The sequence below is a fragment of the Bubalus kerabau genome, chromosome X, assembly GCF_029407905.1.
Source record: "Bubalus kerabau isolate K-KA32 ecotype Philippines breed swamp buffalo chromosome X, PCC_UOA_SB_1v2, whole genome shotgun sequence".
Taxonomy (NCBI): Eukaryota; Metazoa; Chordata; class Mammalia; order Artiodactyla; family Bovidae; genus Bubalus; species Bubalus kerabau.
Genome location: NC_073647.1, coordinates 43,124,679 through 43,142,446, shown reverse-complemented (window position 1 = coordinate 43,142,446; position 17,768 = coordinate 43,124,679). Strand labels below are relative to the sequence as shown.

Sequence of the window (17,768 nt, the reverse complement as noted above, 5' to 3'; positions counted from 1 at the left end):
TGAGGCTGCAAATGCACTAGAACAAGCTACATTAGACAACCACCTGTAAAGCTAACGGCACCAGAACCAACACAAGAGTGACTGCATTGTGTCACTTCCTGGGAGCCCACTGGCTTCTCCAAACTAGAAGAAAAAGACAGCATCGGGGCCATTATGACTCTTGATACACTACTGACATTTTAGTGACTAGTCTAAGAATAGGATAAATATAATAAATAATATTGTGCTTTTCATTTTTTTCCCTTTTTCTTATTTGTTACAGAATGGTTAAATATTGCTGAAGTTTGAGGCTTTGGCTTTTCTTTCTTATACCATTTTAACACTGGAATAAACATGCTTTTCCTTCACTAAACAAAATGCATTTTCTTATTGTGATTTGTTGAAACAGGACATGGAAAGGGCTACATGGGACAAGTTGTTGTGTATTTATTTAATAGAGAATGCTGCCTCCACAGGGAATGGTCCGAAAATCTCTCCCATTCCTTGCCACAATTCTTGTTCATTTTCAAATTGCAGGATCTAAGGTGAAAAAAAAAAGAAGCAAAACAACAAAATGAATTTGAGCAAAGAAGTGCAACCCCTGCAGTGTAGAGAAAGTGACTGTGACCGTCACAGAGAAAGTGCGGAGGTTGGAATGACAGTTGGTCAGAGATGATGAGACACGACTTTAAGGGCTATTCAGGCACCCCCATATGAGTGTTCACTGTGCACAAATGTTCATAACACACGAAGAATAAAACCTACAGGTTCCATCATTTTCTCTGTCGTGATTACAAAAACAGTAGACACTGATTCCCCTTCCAAGCCCTCCACCTGGCCCACGTCAGAATGTTCGCTGGGATTGTCCAGATAATTTTAGTGAGAAAACAAGGACCGCCCCCCTACCTCGCCTTTGTCCAGGACTGTTTTTACATAAGTTCACCTCAGAATTACCTGCATTGTCATCTTTGCAAGGAAACAGTTAACAGTGAGCTGACACTATTAAAATTGGCTTTTTGTAAAGTCACCAGCAAGTAGATGTTTGTTTATAACATTCAACACATTTCAGCTCACGTTCAAGGACACCACAGAGCAAGTCAGGTCCACCTACTTCGGTCCCATCCTCCAGCCAGTGCACATCCCACACTTTCGGTGCAAAAAACCCACAGGACACAAACTGGCTGGGACTGGTGGCTTTATCACAGAGAGGAACCCAGGTGAGGACTCTGAACCCTGACCCTTGCCTCCTGGCCTTCAAAGTGTAAGGTGTTTGCTGTCTACAGAAATTCCCAAGGAAACACAGAACCTTTGGAAAGTCCCATACTTGGGATTAACTGAGCCAAATTTTGTTTAGTCTGCCATTTTCCTTAGGGAGACCTGCCAGAATATGTTGGAACTGGGCTCTATTCCATTAAACAGACTGTGCTGAGTGGTATGTTATCTGTCTTTCGCAAGTTATGTGGATTAGCTTTAAAGCTTTATTTTGCTGGATCAACTTCACAAGAGGGGGCACTGAATTTTTATGGTTTATAACCATGTGAACCATATACCCCGGTGTCTCATATCCTACTCTCATTCTGCCTTAACCTTTCCATGTGTTACTTGCTCCAGCAATGTCCTACTGTTTGTGGCCCTATGGACTTAGTAGCCCACCAGGCTCCTCTGTCCCTGGGATTCTCCAGGCAAGAATACTGAAGTGGGTAGCCATTTCCTTCTCCAACGGATCCTCCCAACCCAGGGATTGAACCCCGGTCTCCTACAATGCAGGCAGATTTACCATTTGAGCCACCAGGGAAGCCCAACCTTCCCATAGGTAAGCTCATAACTATCAGAAAACAGCCCTGATCTTTGTTTTGGAGAATTTGGACAGTTCTGTGCACAAACAGGTGGGAATCACTAACTTTTCCCTGGGCAACCCTCCTCCCTGCCCCTTCTCTATGTCCTCCCAGTCTCCTGTCCGCCCCGTCCACTACTGGTCCCTGCCCACCTGCTCCACAGGCTTCCCTGGCTAGAACCTTTGAGGAACTCCACCCAGTTGTGAGTGGAGTTGGAAGGAATCATACGATCTCTTGGGACCCTTGGGTTGAAAGAAGATGTCATCTTAGAGAAACACGAGCCCACAGAGGTGTGCTCCACACAGGTGCCAGATTTCAGCTCACAACACCTGTGTGCAGACCTGTGGAGTAGGATTGTGTGGTCCCAGGACCAGGGAAACCTCCATGACCTCCTGCAGAGCAGAGCACTAGCCAGCCCAGCGGAGGCTCGCACACAGCTGAGGGACCCTGGGGCTGCTTCCACTCATTATGAATTTTTCCTAAGTTCATAAGTAACATGGATACTCAAGAGAGCAAAAATGAAGAATCTAAATATCCTGGGTCAGAAATCAAGGACTGACTACATTACAACACATCTACACAGTCAAACAAAATCAAAAGCTTTGCAGTCCATGAAAATCACACTTTAGAGGAACATTTCATGACATGAAGAGATGCAGAAGTTGCACAGAGCAAATTATAGAACAGCCTGTGCACCATACTGTGCAACAGTAAAGCATCATGATTCAAAATCTGTTTGTAAAAAGCACACTTATGCACAGGAAAAGCACTGGGAGAATACAGACCAAAAAAGGGACAGTATTTCTGGGAGTTATGATTTTCTTAAGTGTTTTTCCTGATTCTTTTTTTTTTAATTTATTTATTTTAGTTGGAGGCGGATTACTTGACAATATTGTAGTGGTTTTTTGCTATACATTGATACAAATCAGCCATGGGTTTACATGTGTTCTGATTCTTTTTTATACTTTTACAAACAATCACCAACAAGCATCCTAATGATAAACAAATCAATTCAATATTTCTAAAAGTATTCTAAATATATTCTAAAAATAAAGCTAATCTTCACCAGAAACCCTATTTGAAAGCTTACAAGAAGTCAAAAACGACTTGGATTGTTTTGAGTACTGCCACATCCGAAGCTAGATACATGGGCTGGAGTCTCTGTGGTTATGAAATTTGTGACAAACGCCCACACAGGATGACTTTTTCTTCCCCCTTGTTTCCATTTTGTTTTCTGCCAGCTCAGTTGGTGGATAGCAATGCATTAAAATTGTACCTTAAGAAAAAGCTATCATTTAAAATACATAAATTTCCAAGCTTCCAAAGGTTAAAAGGCAATGCCATATTTTCACCAAGTTAATGGAGGAAGAATCTACAACAAGGCAGCTTACATGCAAACATGTGTATACACTCATGTATATGTGTATATATAAATATATATATATATATATATTGCATTGTTTAGCTCAAACTATCTATACTCTGATAAACCACCCAGCTTCTAATGACTCTATGAGAGTATAGCGATGAAGCTTTTAAACTTTTTAAAGGTATTATCTTCAAAGTGTCTATCATAACTTACAACCATAATTTTAAGTTTGAGGCGATCCCTATGAAAGATAAAGATGGGAAGTTTTTACACTATTAGGACTGCTATTATCTACACACTTGGTTGGCAAATTCTGGTTTACCACCTGTTATAACTAGTGAGCTAATAATGGTGTTTATATTTTTAAGTGGTTGGGAAAAATCAAAAGAAAAATATATTTCATGAAATGTGAAAATATTTTGAAATCCGAAGTTCAGTGTCCACGAAGTTTTGCCAGAACCTAGCCAAAACCCTGGGAGAAGGAAATGGCAACCCACTCCAGTATTCTTGCCTAGAGAATCCCATGGACAGAGGAGCCTGATGGGCTGCTGTCTATAGGGTTGCACAGAGTCGGACACAACTGAGGTGACTTAGCATGCATGCATGTGTTGGAGAAAGAAATGGCAACCCATTCCAGTATTCTTGCCTGGAGAATCCCAGGGACAGAGGAGCCTGGTGGGCTGCCATCTATGGGGTCACACAGAGTTGGACACGACTGAAGCGATTTAGCAGCAGCAGCAGCAGCCAAAATCTTAAAATCTCGTCCAGGGATGCTTTTGCACTAAAATGGCTTCTTGGAAGAATTGTCACAGAGACCATAGGCCTGCAAAATCTAAAATATTTGCTCACTAATCCTTTACATAAGAGGTGTTTTCAAGGTGGTTCTGACTAGTCTTTGTATTTCCTATTGTCAGTCTCTAGATGGCAGAAAAGAGCCTTAAATTGGGGTATGTGGAGCGACCACAACCCCATAGAAGGTATACAACTTACATTTCCAATTAAATCATCCCCTAAAAGTCCAACAGTGCAGAACTTTTTGCTCTATGAGTTCAATAAAACCCAAAATTAAACTTATAGAACTGAAATATTCATTTAGTCTGGAACTAACAACCTTGCAGCAGTAAAAACATTTTTCTATATGTGTTCAATAAATGAAAAATTATATGTCTAGAAGAAACTAAGACTCATTTAGCCTAGAACTAATGTCTGCACTGAAATTTTGTATCTATCAAATTCTGCTTAAAATAAGTATTATGTAAATCTGCATTATTAAAGAGACTTCTCAGTTCCTCCAGCTTTACTGAGGTATAATTATATTTAAAGCGGAAAGCATGATGATTTGATATAAGTATAGACTGTAAAATGATGCATAGCATCTCAATCAAGTTAATAATCACTTCACACAGCTACTCTTTTTCTTTGCTTTTTTTGTGGTATGAAGGTTTAAGGTCTAGTCTCAGCACATGTCAGTACACTGTTATTACAATGCAGTGCTATTACTACCGTACCCCTGTAGATAGATCCTCTGCTGCTGCTGCTGCTAAGTCGCTTCAGTCACGTCTGACTCTGTGTGACCCCACAGACGGCAGCCCACCAGGCTCCGCCATCCCTGGGATTCTCCAGGCAAGAACACTGGAGTGGGGTGCCATTTCCTTCTCCTGTGCATGAAAGTGAAAAGTGAAAGTGAAGTTGCTCAGTCGTGTCCGACTCTTAGCGACCCCATGGACTGCAGCCCACCAGGCTCCTCCGTCCATGGGATTTTCCAGGCAAGAGTACTGGAGTGGAGATAGATCCTCAGAATTTACTAATCTCATACCTGAAAATATGTACCTTTTCCACCTCTGCTTATACTCCCCACCCTCCAGTGCTTAGCAACCATCACTCCACTCTCTGTTTTTTTAGGTTTGACTTTCTGTTTAGATTCCACCTAAGGGGTGAGATCATATAGTATTCATCTTTCTCTGACTTATTTCACTCAGCACAATGCCCACCATGTTCATCCAAAAAAATGAAGTCACTCAGTCATATCCAGCTCTTTGTGATGCCATGGACTGTAGTCTACCAGGTTCCTCTGTCCATGGGATTTTCCAGGCAAGCGTACTGGAGTGGGTTGCCATTTCCTTCTCCAGGGGATCTTTCCAACCCAGGGATCGAACCCAGGTCTCCTGCATTGCAGGCAGACACTTTACCATCTGAGCCACCAGGGAATTCCAGGTTGTTGCAAATAGCAGGACTTCCTTCTTTTTCATGGCCAAGTAACATTCCTTATATATGTATACTATATTTTCTTTTGTCATTTGTCCATCAACAAACACCTAGGTGTTTCCATGTCTTGGCTCCCCTGTTTTTCATGTTTGTGTATCCTAAAGAATTCACCCCGTATCTTCTAAAATAATGACATTTTCCCAGATATCCATATACAACCATGCACCTGAGAACTAACAGGTAGTCTGTACTATCAGTTAATAACCAGTGAATATTGAAATTTCCCCATTTAATCTCAAAAGTATTTGTCCTTAAACTGGGATGTGATCCAGAGTCGGGCTTCTCATCTATCTGCAGGCTTCCTTGCTTCTCCTTTGAAGTAGAACAGTCTTTGCCCACACCCTCCATACACACTTCTTTTTCAGAGTGCTGATTTTCAGAGACCAGGTCTCTTCCCTTACATTCTACATTCTGGACTTAATGACTGCTTCCCTGTGGAGTCAATTAAACCACATTCTTGCCCCTTATATTTCCTGGAAATTGGAGGTTAGGTCTAAAGCCTTAACAATACAGTGCCTCGTTCCCCACACTGCATCTAGCCTAGAAGTCTGAAAGGTCAAGGGACCCTACTCCAGTAAAATTTGTTTGGATCAACCGGTCAAGGTGCTGACTACCCCAGAAGGGGCTTTTCCCTTTGCAATTAGCAAATGATCAGCAAGCTTACACTGTCATCCTTGCAAACAATCTTCCTCCCAGGAGCCTCTTTAAGTCATGGTTTCAATTTGTGAACAGATTTAAGTATCTCATGAAGAACTGATAAATGGTGGTTTTCTAATTCTGTCACTCCTTTCCCTTCATTAGCTAGTGTCATCCTGTCAAGAGGAGTTTTCCCTCATTAACTGAGAATGGCCTAAAATTCCTTCTTAAAAGTCAAAGCAAATGCTGGGTTCTTTACCTTGAATTCTCATTTTCATAAAAGACTTTGGGATAATAGTCACCTTCAACTAAAGCCCATTAAACCCCCCCCCCTCACACACACACACACACCATGGATTCATGTATTTTTACTTTTACATTTTTATGATCACTCAGTTCTTTTTGACGCTCAGTTTGTCCTCTGTTTGCCCTTGAGAGCTCCCTCCCACAGATGCTCTGACATATCCTTCTTATGCTTTGCTGTAAAACATTCTCCCTAGTCTCATTCCTCAACCAAGACTATGTGTCTGCTCTTTGCTGCAAACAGCAGCTTCCCTCCACTTCACCCTAGCAGCACCCCCACCTGAAGCAACACCTCTTCCCTCCAGACTGTGCAGCAGGCAGAGACCGTGTCCCCATCTCCACCAAAGCCTGGCTGACCCACCAGTGGGCATCAGAAGAAACTTAGCAGATGCTCAGGGCCCAGTAGGGTCCTCTTGAGGGCTCGAGGATTATCTTATGGAATCTTCAAATGTCCAGCAATGCCTCTTAACCCAGCATAGTAGTCGTTGTGGGGAATGGCTTCATGGAAGCACTGGGAACTGGTACAGATAAGAGTCCAATCAGGTGTCCCGCGGTGAAGATGGCCAGCAGGACGCAGAGATAGCTGAACGGCAAGGGGTCGAAGGTCCGGCACCAGGACCACCAGGTGCATAGGCCCAGGAACACGAAGAAGTACACGGACAAGGTCAGAGAGGCCAGCATCATCCCGGTGGGGGTGGGAGGGGTGGTGCTTGTGTGAGAAATGCTGAGAGGAGGAAATCCCGCACAGCTCAGCCTCTGTCACTGTTGGGGACGAAGAGGAATTCCTCCTATGCTGGTAGTAAAATTCACCACACTCTCTTGATGAAATCAGAATTAGTGCTATTTGTATTGTGAAAAAAAGTCATATGTAAAGTGAAATTTGTAAATATGGGGAAATATCAGATGATGAAGAAATCTTACCTGTGGCACTTGAGCTCTATCAACGAACATTCACTTCTCCAACCAGTAGAATTGAGCATGTTTACTTGCCTGTTTCCATCTTTCTATTTCTCCCCCAGTTTTTCAGGAATACTGTATGTCCATTCTAATTGTCCACAATAAATTTTAAAATAATGATTTACTTTTGCTTGTCTCTTGACAAGGCTCCATGATAATATTGCATTCTGTGTCAGATAAAACCTCACTAAACCTTTGTCCTGCCCGACAAAATGTGATTGGCTCTATCACTAAAAGTGGAAAAGGTCAAATGAAATCATTCCTTCATAGGCATTTAAAAACTTTGCAGGGAGCATTTTGAAACAACTTCTCATTAAAGTCCTGAGTTACATTTCTTGAGAAATACTCTTCACTTTTCTATCTTTTAACTCTCCTATGGAAAAAGAGTTGCTTCATATCATGAAACTTCACAAAAGCAGGATGGAATAATTTTGCAGCAGCTATGGGGCAATGGGGACAGGGCAAAGATGGAGATAAGATATTTATGGAAGGAGCAGCCTGCAGCCAACAGGGAGAGGTAGTGGGCATGTGTGCTGGGAGATTACCATCTAACTGGGGAAGAAAAACCCTCTATCCTGAAGAGTTAAATTAAGAGACTTAATGACTCAGTGTAAACAGACAAGCTTCCGAAAGCCCATGTGTAACTCTGGACAGGGACAGAAAAGGGTCCCTTTTCACAGATCACCAGCTACAGGCTCTGAGGGAGGTGAACAGTGGTCCTGTTGGTCACGTAGAAAACGTCACCTAACTACTAAGGGAAAAGACTGCTTTACAGAGGTTAACAGAAACCATCTAATACATAAAACCTACAACTGAATGGCAAAAGCTGTGTGTGTGTGTGTGTGTGTGTGGTTTGTACATGTGGCCAGTTTCACAAAAGCTACAGTTACAGTTTTGTTGCTGTGGAATAGAACTGTTTCTTTCTTTCATCATTCACCAGCTCGCTCCCTGTGTGCCCCAGGACCCGGAGGTTCTCACCTGAGGAACCCAGTAAAATCTTCAAGACAACCTTCCCTGCAGTGGTTATCATGTTACCAATAAACTCTCTCAGCTTAGAGGCCAAGGAGGCTAGCCTGCAGAAGAGTTTTAATTTTGCGCTTTCCTCCAAGTCACCTTCAGTGCCATCTCCGTCATCTAAATCCTCTTCATAGATCAGGACCTCTTTAGAGTCTATTTTTTCTCCTTCAGCCTAAATAAGTGAAAAAAGAAAACATTGCAGTCTCTGCCTATCCACCCAGAATATTATATGGTTTGTAATTTACTGGTAGGTCAGTGAGGTGAATTTCAGAAATGAGGAAAAAACGCAGACTACCACTCAACCACGTAAGCCTCCTCAGGTCTCTGGTGGTCCCTGTGTGAAGCCCAAAGAACTTTGATCTTTTTCAAGGCATAAACAAGAAGCATCACTAATCATAAGGTCCCCAACAGCAGATCATCTCACCTACATGAGCTTTTTTTTTTCCTTCTTTTACACACAGAAGCCAAAATCGTCTGAAACATCTATTCATAACTCAGCTTTCATCAATCTGGGTTTGGTTCCTCAGATTTACTTAGTTTGCCACTAAGGTGATGGGAAGTTTGATGAATGGGCTTAAACAGAAAGGATGAGCCAGATCAGCACTGAGGAAATCCCTTTTCTTTCTGGAGTTTATCTTTGTTCACTATTTTAGTATTTCCTGCCTTTGGGAAGACGAGCGGCCCTGGCTTCTTGGCTAAATAAACAGTCGCTTCCTATCTCATCCTTTTAGAGAATCGTGCACAGGTCCAATCCCAGGCCTCATGGGACCTCAGGACCATCACTAGAGATTCAGAAGGAAACACATGCACAGCACATACACACTTCCATGGATTATTTGAAACTGTGTATACCATGGACCTTTTTTGTTCATTTTTAAAGACTACATAAGAATTTTTTTGATAATTACAATCTTTCCCTGGAAGGGTTAGGATTTTTTAAAGGAATTATAAACTATCCCCTTAGGACAAAAGGAGCCTGTCTCCGATTCAGGACATGCTTCAAGACAGCAGCTTCTGCAGAGTCATACAACTCTGAGACCCAGATCAGACATTGAGTCCAAGCAGTACCCGTTTGCTTCATTTTCCCATTTTAAAGTTTCTTTATTTTAAAAAAATTTCTATTGAATGAAAGATCCTTTCAACTCTTTGGTGCTTTAAAGTTTCAAAGATTTCACACATATGATTTCATCTAATTCTATAATAAGTCTTTTTCCCCCTACCCCACTGCTAACTACTAGTTTGTTCTCTATGTTTGCATGTCTGCTTTTTTTTGTTTGTTTCATTCACTAGCTTGTTGTATTTTTTATAATTCACATATAAGTGATATCAAACAGTACTTATCTTTCTCTGACTTATTTCACCAAGCATAATGCCCTTCAAGTCCATCCATGTTACTGCAAATGGCATTATTTCATTTTGTGGCTGAGCGCTGAAGAATTGATGCTTTTGAGCTGTAGTGTTGGAGAAGACTCTTGAGAGTCCCTTGGACTGCAAGGAGATCCAACCAGTCCATTCTGAAGGAGATCAGTCCTGGGATTTCTTTGGAAGGACTGATGCTAAAGCTGAAACTCTAGTACTATGGCCACCTCGTGCGAAGAGTTGACTCATTGGAAAAGACCCTGATGCTGGGAGGGATTGGGGGCAGGAGGAGAAGGGGACGACAGAGGATGACATGGCTGGATGGCATCACTGACTCGATGGACGTGAGTTTGAGTGAACTCCAGGAGTTGGTGATGGACAGGGAGGCCTGGCGTGCTGCGATTCATAGGGTCACAAAGAGTCGGACACGACTGAGCGACTGAACTGAACTGAACTGAATATTCCATTGTGTATATATACACATACCATATCTTCTTTACCCATTCTTCTGTAGATGAATGCTTGGGTTGCTTCTGTGTCTTGGCTGTCGTAAACAGTGTTGCTGTGAACACTGGGGTACCTATTTCTTTTCCAATTAGTGTCTTTTTTTCAGATATATATTTATATATACATTTCTTGATATGCTTAGTTCAGAATTACGGAATATTCACTGCTGGTGTCTGAGCTTCTATCTCACTGGAGGAGAGGCTGGTGCACAGCTCAGTAAGTGCTGAGTGACCTGAGGGCTCAGACCTGCTGTTTACCTAGGTGGGTACAGGCCACTTGGGACTTAAGTTGGCTGTTGATGAAGCCAAGGCTACAGGATGCACTCCCATCCCTGTGTGCACATACACACACACATACACACACACACACACACACAGACACGCATGCACATCATACATACATACACACAATACACAAACACACATACACACACGAGGATGTAATCCCAGGCTATTCAAGTCCATATAACCAAATCTGGTTTTGCATTATACTGTATTTCATCACAGCATATTTGTACTTTTTCCGGAACGGAGAAGAATGTCTCAGGCTTATGCATGAAGCCTGAGACAGTCTTCTCAGGCTGCCCAGTAGGCCTCAATGTCACTAGTAAGATACAGAAGAGCACACACACTAGCAAGAGATAGAAGTAAGTTAACAACTCAACATCTCACAGTGACACTCGCTATTCCAAGAATTAAAACAGAGTGATGTGATTGAGAGAGTCAGGGTGGCTGTTTTAGATTCTGAGTTCAGGGAGAGCCTCTCTGAGGAGGTGACATTTAAGCTGAGTTCTGACTGTCACAGAGCCACCAGCCATGTGAAAATTTTAGCCAGAGCCTTCCAGGCAGCAGGAAGGGCTGGTCAAGCCTCCATAACGCGTCCCCAGACCCACTTCCTCTTCCACCTGCTCCTCCTCCTGTCAGCTGATGCCCCTGCATCCCATGCTGTATAGACATGAGGGCTGAGCTCCAGTCAGTGCAACACCAGCAGCCCCACCTGTGTGCAGATGCTCGGCCGCTGCCTGGGTTGATAGGAGAGCTGCAGAGCCAGGGTACCAGGAGGAAAGCTTGCCACCTCCTGCCCTGCATCACCCACAGAGGGAGTTTCAAAGCAAAACTCTCCAAGAGGTGGCTGGACTCAGGGCAGGACTTGCTCAACACTTCACTTCTCTTGAACCCAAGCTAAGAGGACTCTCATGTCCAACCACTCCACCCGTGAGAGGGACAATGGGATCTCTTTTCCAGAGCGACTCCAGTGGCTCAGTGGAGGAAGAACAGGGGGGACCCCTGCATCCAGGAGGCTGTGCTGATGGAAGAGGGGGTGGGGAGTGGAGCTGGAGAGGGTTCACATCTTGGGTGAGCATCTTGTAGGTCCAGTCAGCACATCCTGGTTGGTAAATTTCACATGGTGTGGGGAGGGATGGAGGAGAATCAGAAGGAGCTCTTGTCTTTGTGGATGAGATCAGCACGACCAGCCATGGAGCAAGTTGGAAACCAAATGTACCCAAGTGAGGCAGAGGTATCACGGGGGCAGCTAGTGAGGAACCTGGAGTGTGGACAGAGGTGAGAATTGGAGAGGTCTACCTGAGGCTGACTAAGTGGGTTCTGATAAGGTGGCCTGGAGAGAGCACAGAGCTGCCTACCTGTTGGAGTTGCCACAACTGGGACCAGTCTCTCTCTCCATCTTTATCCTCAACTCTTGGCTCAGAAACATCACACACAGGGAACCATGTAGAGAACCTGGAATCCACAGGCTCTCTGCCTTGGGATGTGCTGTCCCCACACCGGGGAAGGCCCTCCCAGCGTCCAAGGCCCCAGCTCCCAGGCTAGCCTTCTTTCAACTTCTCCATCTCCCAAAGCTGAGTTGCTGTGGGGACTGATCCACTGATGCTGTTGCTATGACACCCACATCACCACACACACAGGCATTTGTTGCTTAATACTCCTTTCACAACAGGTGGGCAACATGCTAAAAATGCCTCTAGAGGAAGAAAATTAGTCCAAAACCTTCAGTCTCCATACTTGACCAACAAGACAGAGAGAGGGAACACAGCTAGGGTTGCCTGGGTCACAGTCAGAAACACACTCCTAACTTTCACAATAAATGACTTATTGCTCTATTACGGAATTGCTATGGATGTAGATTAAATTAGATAGAAATCTCTCTTCAAGAACCTTCTCAGATTTAGATGAACGTATTTCCCTGACCTCTCCTGGGCGGGACAGGGACCCTCTGGTTTTTATAAACAGACCAGTGTACTTGAGGTTTTTCAGCATTTTTGTACCGGAATCCCTGGGGCTTTGAGTTGAAAACACTTTCTAAACCTGCCAAACTGAGAGGGAGTCAAAAGTGAGCCCCACCATCCCGCCTGGGGCCAGAAGTGCCAATAGTCAAATCAGGCTGGTCTTCTCCCCTAAATGATCCATCTGGAGCAGCATAAACACCAACGTCCTGGAAGCCCCTCAGCTCACTCACCAGCAAGCAGGCTGGGTTGCTGGAGCTGAAATCTGTCCCCACATTGGAACGCAACTGGATCCTGGCCTTAGAGCTAAGAAGGAATGCATGCTAAGTTGCTTCAGTCCTGTCTGACTGTTTGTGACCCCATGGGGTGTAGCCTGCCAGGCTCCTTTGTCCATGGGATTTTCCAGGCAAGAATACTGGAGTGGGTTGCCATGCTCTCCTCCAGGGGATCTTCCCGACCCAGGGATTGAACTCTTGTTGCCTACAGTCTCCTGCACTGGCAGGCAGATTCTTGACCACTAGCGCCACCTGAGTAGGGCTTCCCTGGTGGTTCACCTGGTAAAGAATCCGCCTGCAATGCAGGAGACCTGGGTTCCATCCCTGGGTCAGGAAGATCTCTTAGAGAAGGGAATGGCAACCCACTCCAGTATTCTTGCCTGGAGAAGCATGCTTAAACTTTGTCTTTCAGTTTCTTCATAAGAAGGAGCAGCAGTAAAGATTTATTTCCCTGGTTCCTGAGCTGTCTTAGAGATGAAAGATAAAGAAAGCCGTTATAGTTCAAAAAGCCTAATAAAATATTACATATCAGCATTGTCCAGGTTGAAGTCTATAGCTTATGTAAATAAATGTAAGTGCTTTGACTCATCTTCTTTAAAAGTCTCTGACTTCAAAATGTGCCAAATGTACTCAGGTAGCATCTCATGTCATGTGAGGACACTCCCAGACTCCAAGTGCTATTGAGTCAACTGGGTGCAAGGTCATGGTTCCCTGAGTCTGGACCCAAGCCTCCATGCCTCATCCCATCACCACGTCCAGCCCTGAAGTCAAGCATTAGGAGTTGTTCCCACTCAGTTCTAGACCAGGAAGACACCCCCAATTACTTCTAGTAGAACCCAGGCATTCATTTTTCATTATACCCAAGCACTAAATGAGCCTACCTGTCTTGGACTAAATCCAAGGCTCACCTGGGGCTCTTTAAGAGGCTAGATTACCAGGCTCCACCTCACATTTCCTGCATCAGGAATTCTGGGAGCAAGTCCCAGGAACTTGTCTGATTAAAGGGCTACATGAGATGACCTGAAAGCAGTCAGCTTAGAATCCACACTCTTCCTGATACCTGCAACCATGGACCAACTCATCCTACCCGGAAGCCTTGTGTTTGAGTTGGATGCCAGGCAGACTCCCTTGACTGGAAAACATATTGAGGTAATTTATCTAATGGAATCTCCTTCCAATTTCAGACAAACTTTAGATGTAAGCCCAGAGCTCCTCAGACCATGGACTCCATCCTCCTCTTCCTTGTGACTTAAACCAAGCTCAAAAAGAGGCTATAATGGGAGAGCATCAGAGGAACAGATAATGAGCCAGCAGATCCAGAGGCTAAGGGAGCACTTTCCTAAAATGTTGCAAGTTATTTACTCATTGTTTACTATTGAAAGTTAACAATTTATCTTCATGGAGTGGAGTTACCTCAACAGAAGAGTCCATGGAAGGAAGAGGTAAGTGCTGTGACTCATCACTGAAGACAAATGTCCGCCATCCTCCACAGTGTCCCCATGGATGCAGCACCCAGAGAGCTCTGGAGCCATGCTGGCAGGGGTCACATGGGTCACATAAGCCTATCGTGACAGTATCATGCAGACGAAGCCAAGATTTTATTCTGTTACCAAGCTTGTTTTGGGAAGATTACTTTTCTAAATGTATCAGTTCAGTTCAGTCACTCAGTCGTGTCCAACTCTTTGTGACCCCATGAACTGCAGCACGGCAGGCCTCCCTGTTCATCACCAACTCCCAAAGTTTACACAAACTCATGTCAATTGAGTCAGTGATGCCATCCAACATCCTCATACTCTGTCGTTCCCTTCTCCTCCTGCCCTCAATCTTTCCCATAATCAGGGTCTTTTCAAATGAGTCAGCTCTTCGCATCAGGAGAGTTTCAGCTTCAACATCAGTCCTTCCAATGAACACCCAGGACTGACCTCCTTTAGGATGGACTGGTTGGATCTCCTTGCAGTCCAAGGGACTCTCAAGATTCTCCTCCAACACCACAATTCAAAAGCATCAATTCTTCTGCACTCAGCTTTCTTTATAGTCCAACTTTCACATCCGTATATGACTACTAGAAAAACCATAGCCTTGACTAGACGGACCTTTGTTGACAAAGTAATGTCTCTGCTTTTTAATATGCTGTCTAGGTTGATCATAACTTTCCTTCCAAGGAGTAAGCGTCTTTTAATTTCATGGCTACAGTCACCATGTGCAGTGATTTTGGAGCCCCCAAAAATAAAGTCTGCCACTGTTTCCACTGTTTCTCCATCTATTTGCCATGAAGTGATGGGACTAGATGCCATGATGTATAAGCACAGTTAAATTGTTCCCTGTTCCATTTGGCAGCGTGAGTATAGAGATATATGCTTTTGACCACCTCCTACAGAGCAATATGTTTAATAAAGGACAAGCTAAGACAGACCAAGTTAGTGGGCAGCGACCTGCCTCGGCTAGCCAGGACAGCAGGCCTGAGGAGCTTTAATAAAACAATCCTTGTACCACCACATATTCACCTGCCTCCCAGAGATTTTGACTGAACACATCTCGGGTGCAGTCTGAACCTGGACCTTTATAGACTCCCAGGTCAAGGTCAGTTCAAGGTGGTGATGAAGGAAGAGCCTGAACCCACCTCCTCCCATGGGCATGACAAATATGTCCATGGGAGGACATAACTAAAATATGCAGTTACACACAGGTCGATTCTCCCCAGACAGGACTTGAGAACTAGCTGAACACCTGAGCCACAGCAGAGCATAGAAGGGCCACACCTAGGCAGGTAGGGGAGGCATGAAGTTGAACTTGCCCCAAGAGAAGTGAAATGCCCACAGTGTGACACCTGTTGAGACTGTGTGTAAGGGACAGTCATTCGTGAATCCAAAGATGTCTACTGGAGGGTGGGGGAAGGAAGACACTGCCCAGAGACTGAGGCACCATTGTGCTCCTACCTAAGTCAAGTCATCCTCCTCCTGTCTTCCCAAAACAAGGGAGCAAGTCCAGCCCCCACACCTTCTGGCTGAGCCCAGCAGGAGCATACACAGTGCATGTGGGGACATGCCCTGGTGGCCAGTAGGACTGGAGACCCTGAGGCCCATGGGACAGTAACAACCAGAGAGAGAGCTCTTATCAGGCCACCACCCCCCAGGCACCACAGGACAACAGACAAACACAACCCCAAGCTTCCTGTGAAAGAGAACCATCTGTGGAACCAAGAGCCTCAGGTTTCCCTCATACCTGGAGGTGAAGGAGGGGCCCCCAGGGAAGTAAGCTGTGAGACATCATCCTCGAACCCCTATGGCCTTGGTGCCACTCAGCCAGACTCCAGAAGGAGCTTGTGTAGCCCTCAAGAGTCCCAATTTCTGCAACTGTCAGCCAGAGGACACCTCCAGACCTTACATCTGGAGAGCAGCAGGGATTACAACCATGGCCCCAGGACTGTATGTGTCTCCACACTTTAGAAGTTGCTGCTGCCTGAAGGCTTGGCTTCAACCTGAGTGCTGAAGGAGAATCTCCACCCCCTCAAGCACTGACAGGTCCCAACATGCCCTCAGCCACAGGGCCACTTCAGGGATAAATCAGGTGTTTAGACAACTACAAAGAATTGAGAAATAGCCCATCAAAGGTGGTTCTAATAGTAAAAAACCCACCTGCCAATGCAGGAGACATGAAATGCAGGTTCTACACCTGGGTTAGGAAGATCCCCTAAGATCCTTCCATTAGGAAGGAAATGGCAACTCACTCCAGTATTCTTGCCTAGAGAATCCCATGGACAGAGGAGCCTGGTGGGCTACAGTCCATGGGGTCACAAAGAGTCAGACATGACTGAAGTGACTTAGTACAGACAGTTGCGCTAAGTAAGGGTTGAAGAAGAAGGATCATCACCTACACAAGGCCACGCCTTCAAGACTGAGAGGCAGCAGTTTTGCCTACTTCATAGAAACAGACAGACAGCAAAATGAGGAAATATGTTAAAAAAAAAAAAAGGACAAAAACCTCAGAAAAAGACCTTAATGATACGGAGATAAGTAATCTCTCTGATAAAAAATTCAAGTGAAGTGAAATTTGCAGAGTAATGTCTGACTCTGTGACTACATGGGCTATAGCCTACCAGGCTCCTCTGTCCATAGAATTCTCCAGGCCAGAATACTGGAATGGATAGCTGTTCCCTTCTCCAGAGGATCTTCCCAACTCAGGGATCGAACCCAGGTCTCCCACATTGCAGGCAGATTCTTTACCACCTGAGCCACCAGGGAAGTCCAAAGAATTCAAAGTATTGGTCAAAAGATGCTCCCTGACCTTGGGAGAAGGATGAATACAGTGAGAACTTCAACAAAGAGTTTGAATATATAAAAAGAGAACCAGTTCGAGCTGAAGAAATTAAGAAAGCAATCCTGCTTATAATTGCATCAAAAAGAATAAAATACCTAGGAATAAATTTAACTAAGGAGGTTCAAGACTTATATTCTGAAAAGTATAAGACACTGATGAAAGAAAATTAAGATGACACAAATAAATGGAAAGATATACCATGCTCAAGGATTGGTAGAATTAGCATTGTTAGAATGGCCAGATCACTCAAAGCAATATGCAGTTCCAATGCAATATCAAATGGCAAAGAATCTGCCTGCAATGCAAGAGGCCCAGGTTTGATTCTGCATTGGGAAGATCCACTGTAGAAGGGAATGACTACTCCAGTATTCTTGCCTAGTCTTGCCTGGAGAACCCCATAGACACAGGAGCCTGGGGGGTTACACTTCATGGAGTCACAAAGAGTCAGATATGACGGAGCAACTAAGCGCACGTGCGCACACACACACACAAGTAGCAATGGGATTTTTCACAGCACTATAACAAAAAAATCCTAAGAGTTTTTATGGAACCACAAAAACCTCCAAAGAGCCAAAACAATCTTGAGATAGAACAAAAATGAGAGGTATCATACTCTTTAATTTTGAACTATATTACAAACCTACAGAAATCAGAATGGTACTGGGACAAAATACATACACAGAGATCAATGGAACAGCCTTAAAAAA

At 44.3% G+C, this 17,768-nt stretch overlaps 1 long non-coding RNA gene across 1 annotated transcript; it reads right to left on the bottom strand.

Moving 5' to 3' along the window:
* Window positions 1–227: 227 nt before the first annotated feature.
* On the bottom strand, window positions 228–16,162 carry LOC129640426 (uncharacterized). The gene is made up of 2 exons (XR_008708795.1): window positions 15,967–16,162; window positions 228–519 (listed from the first exon to the last, which is right to left on the bottom strand). It is a non-coding gene; the product is annotated as an uncharacterized LOC129640426 (long non-coding RNA).
* Window positions 16,163–17,768: the final 1,606 nt, after the last annotated feature.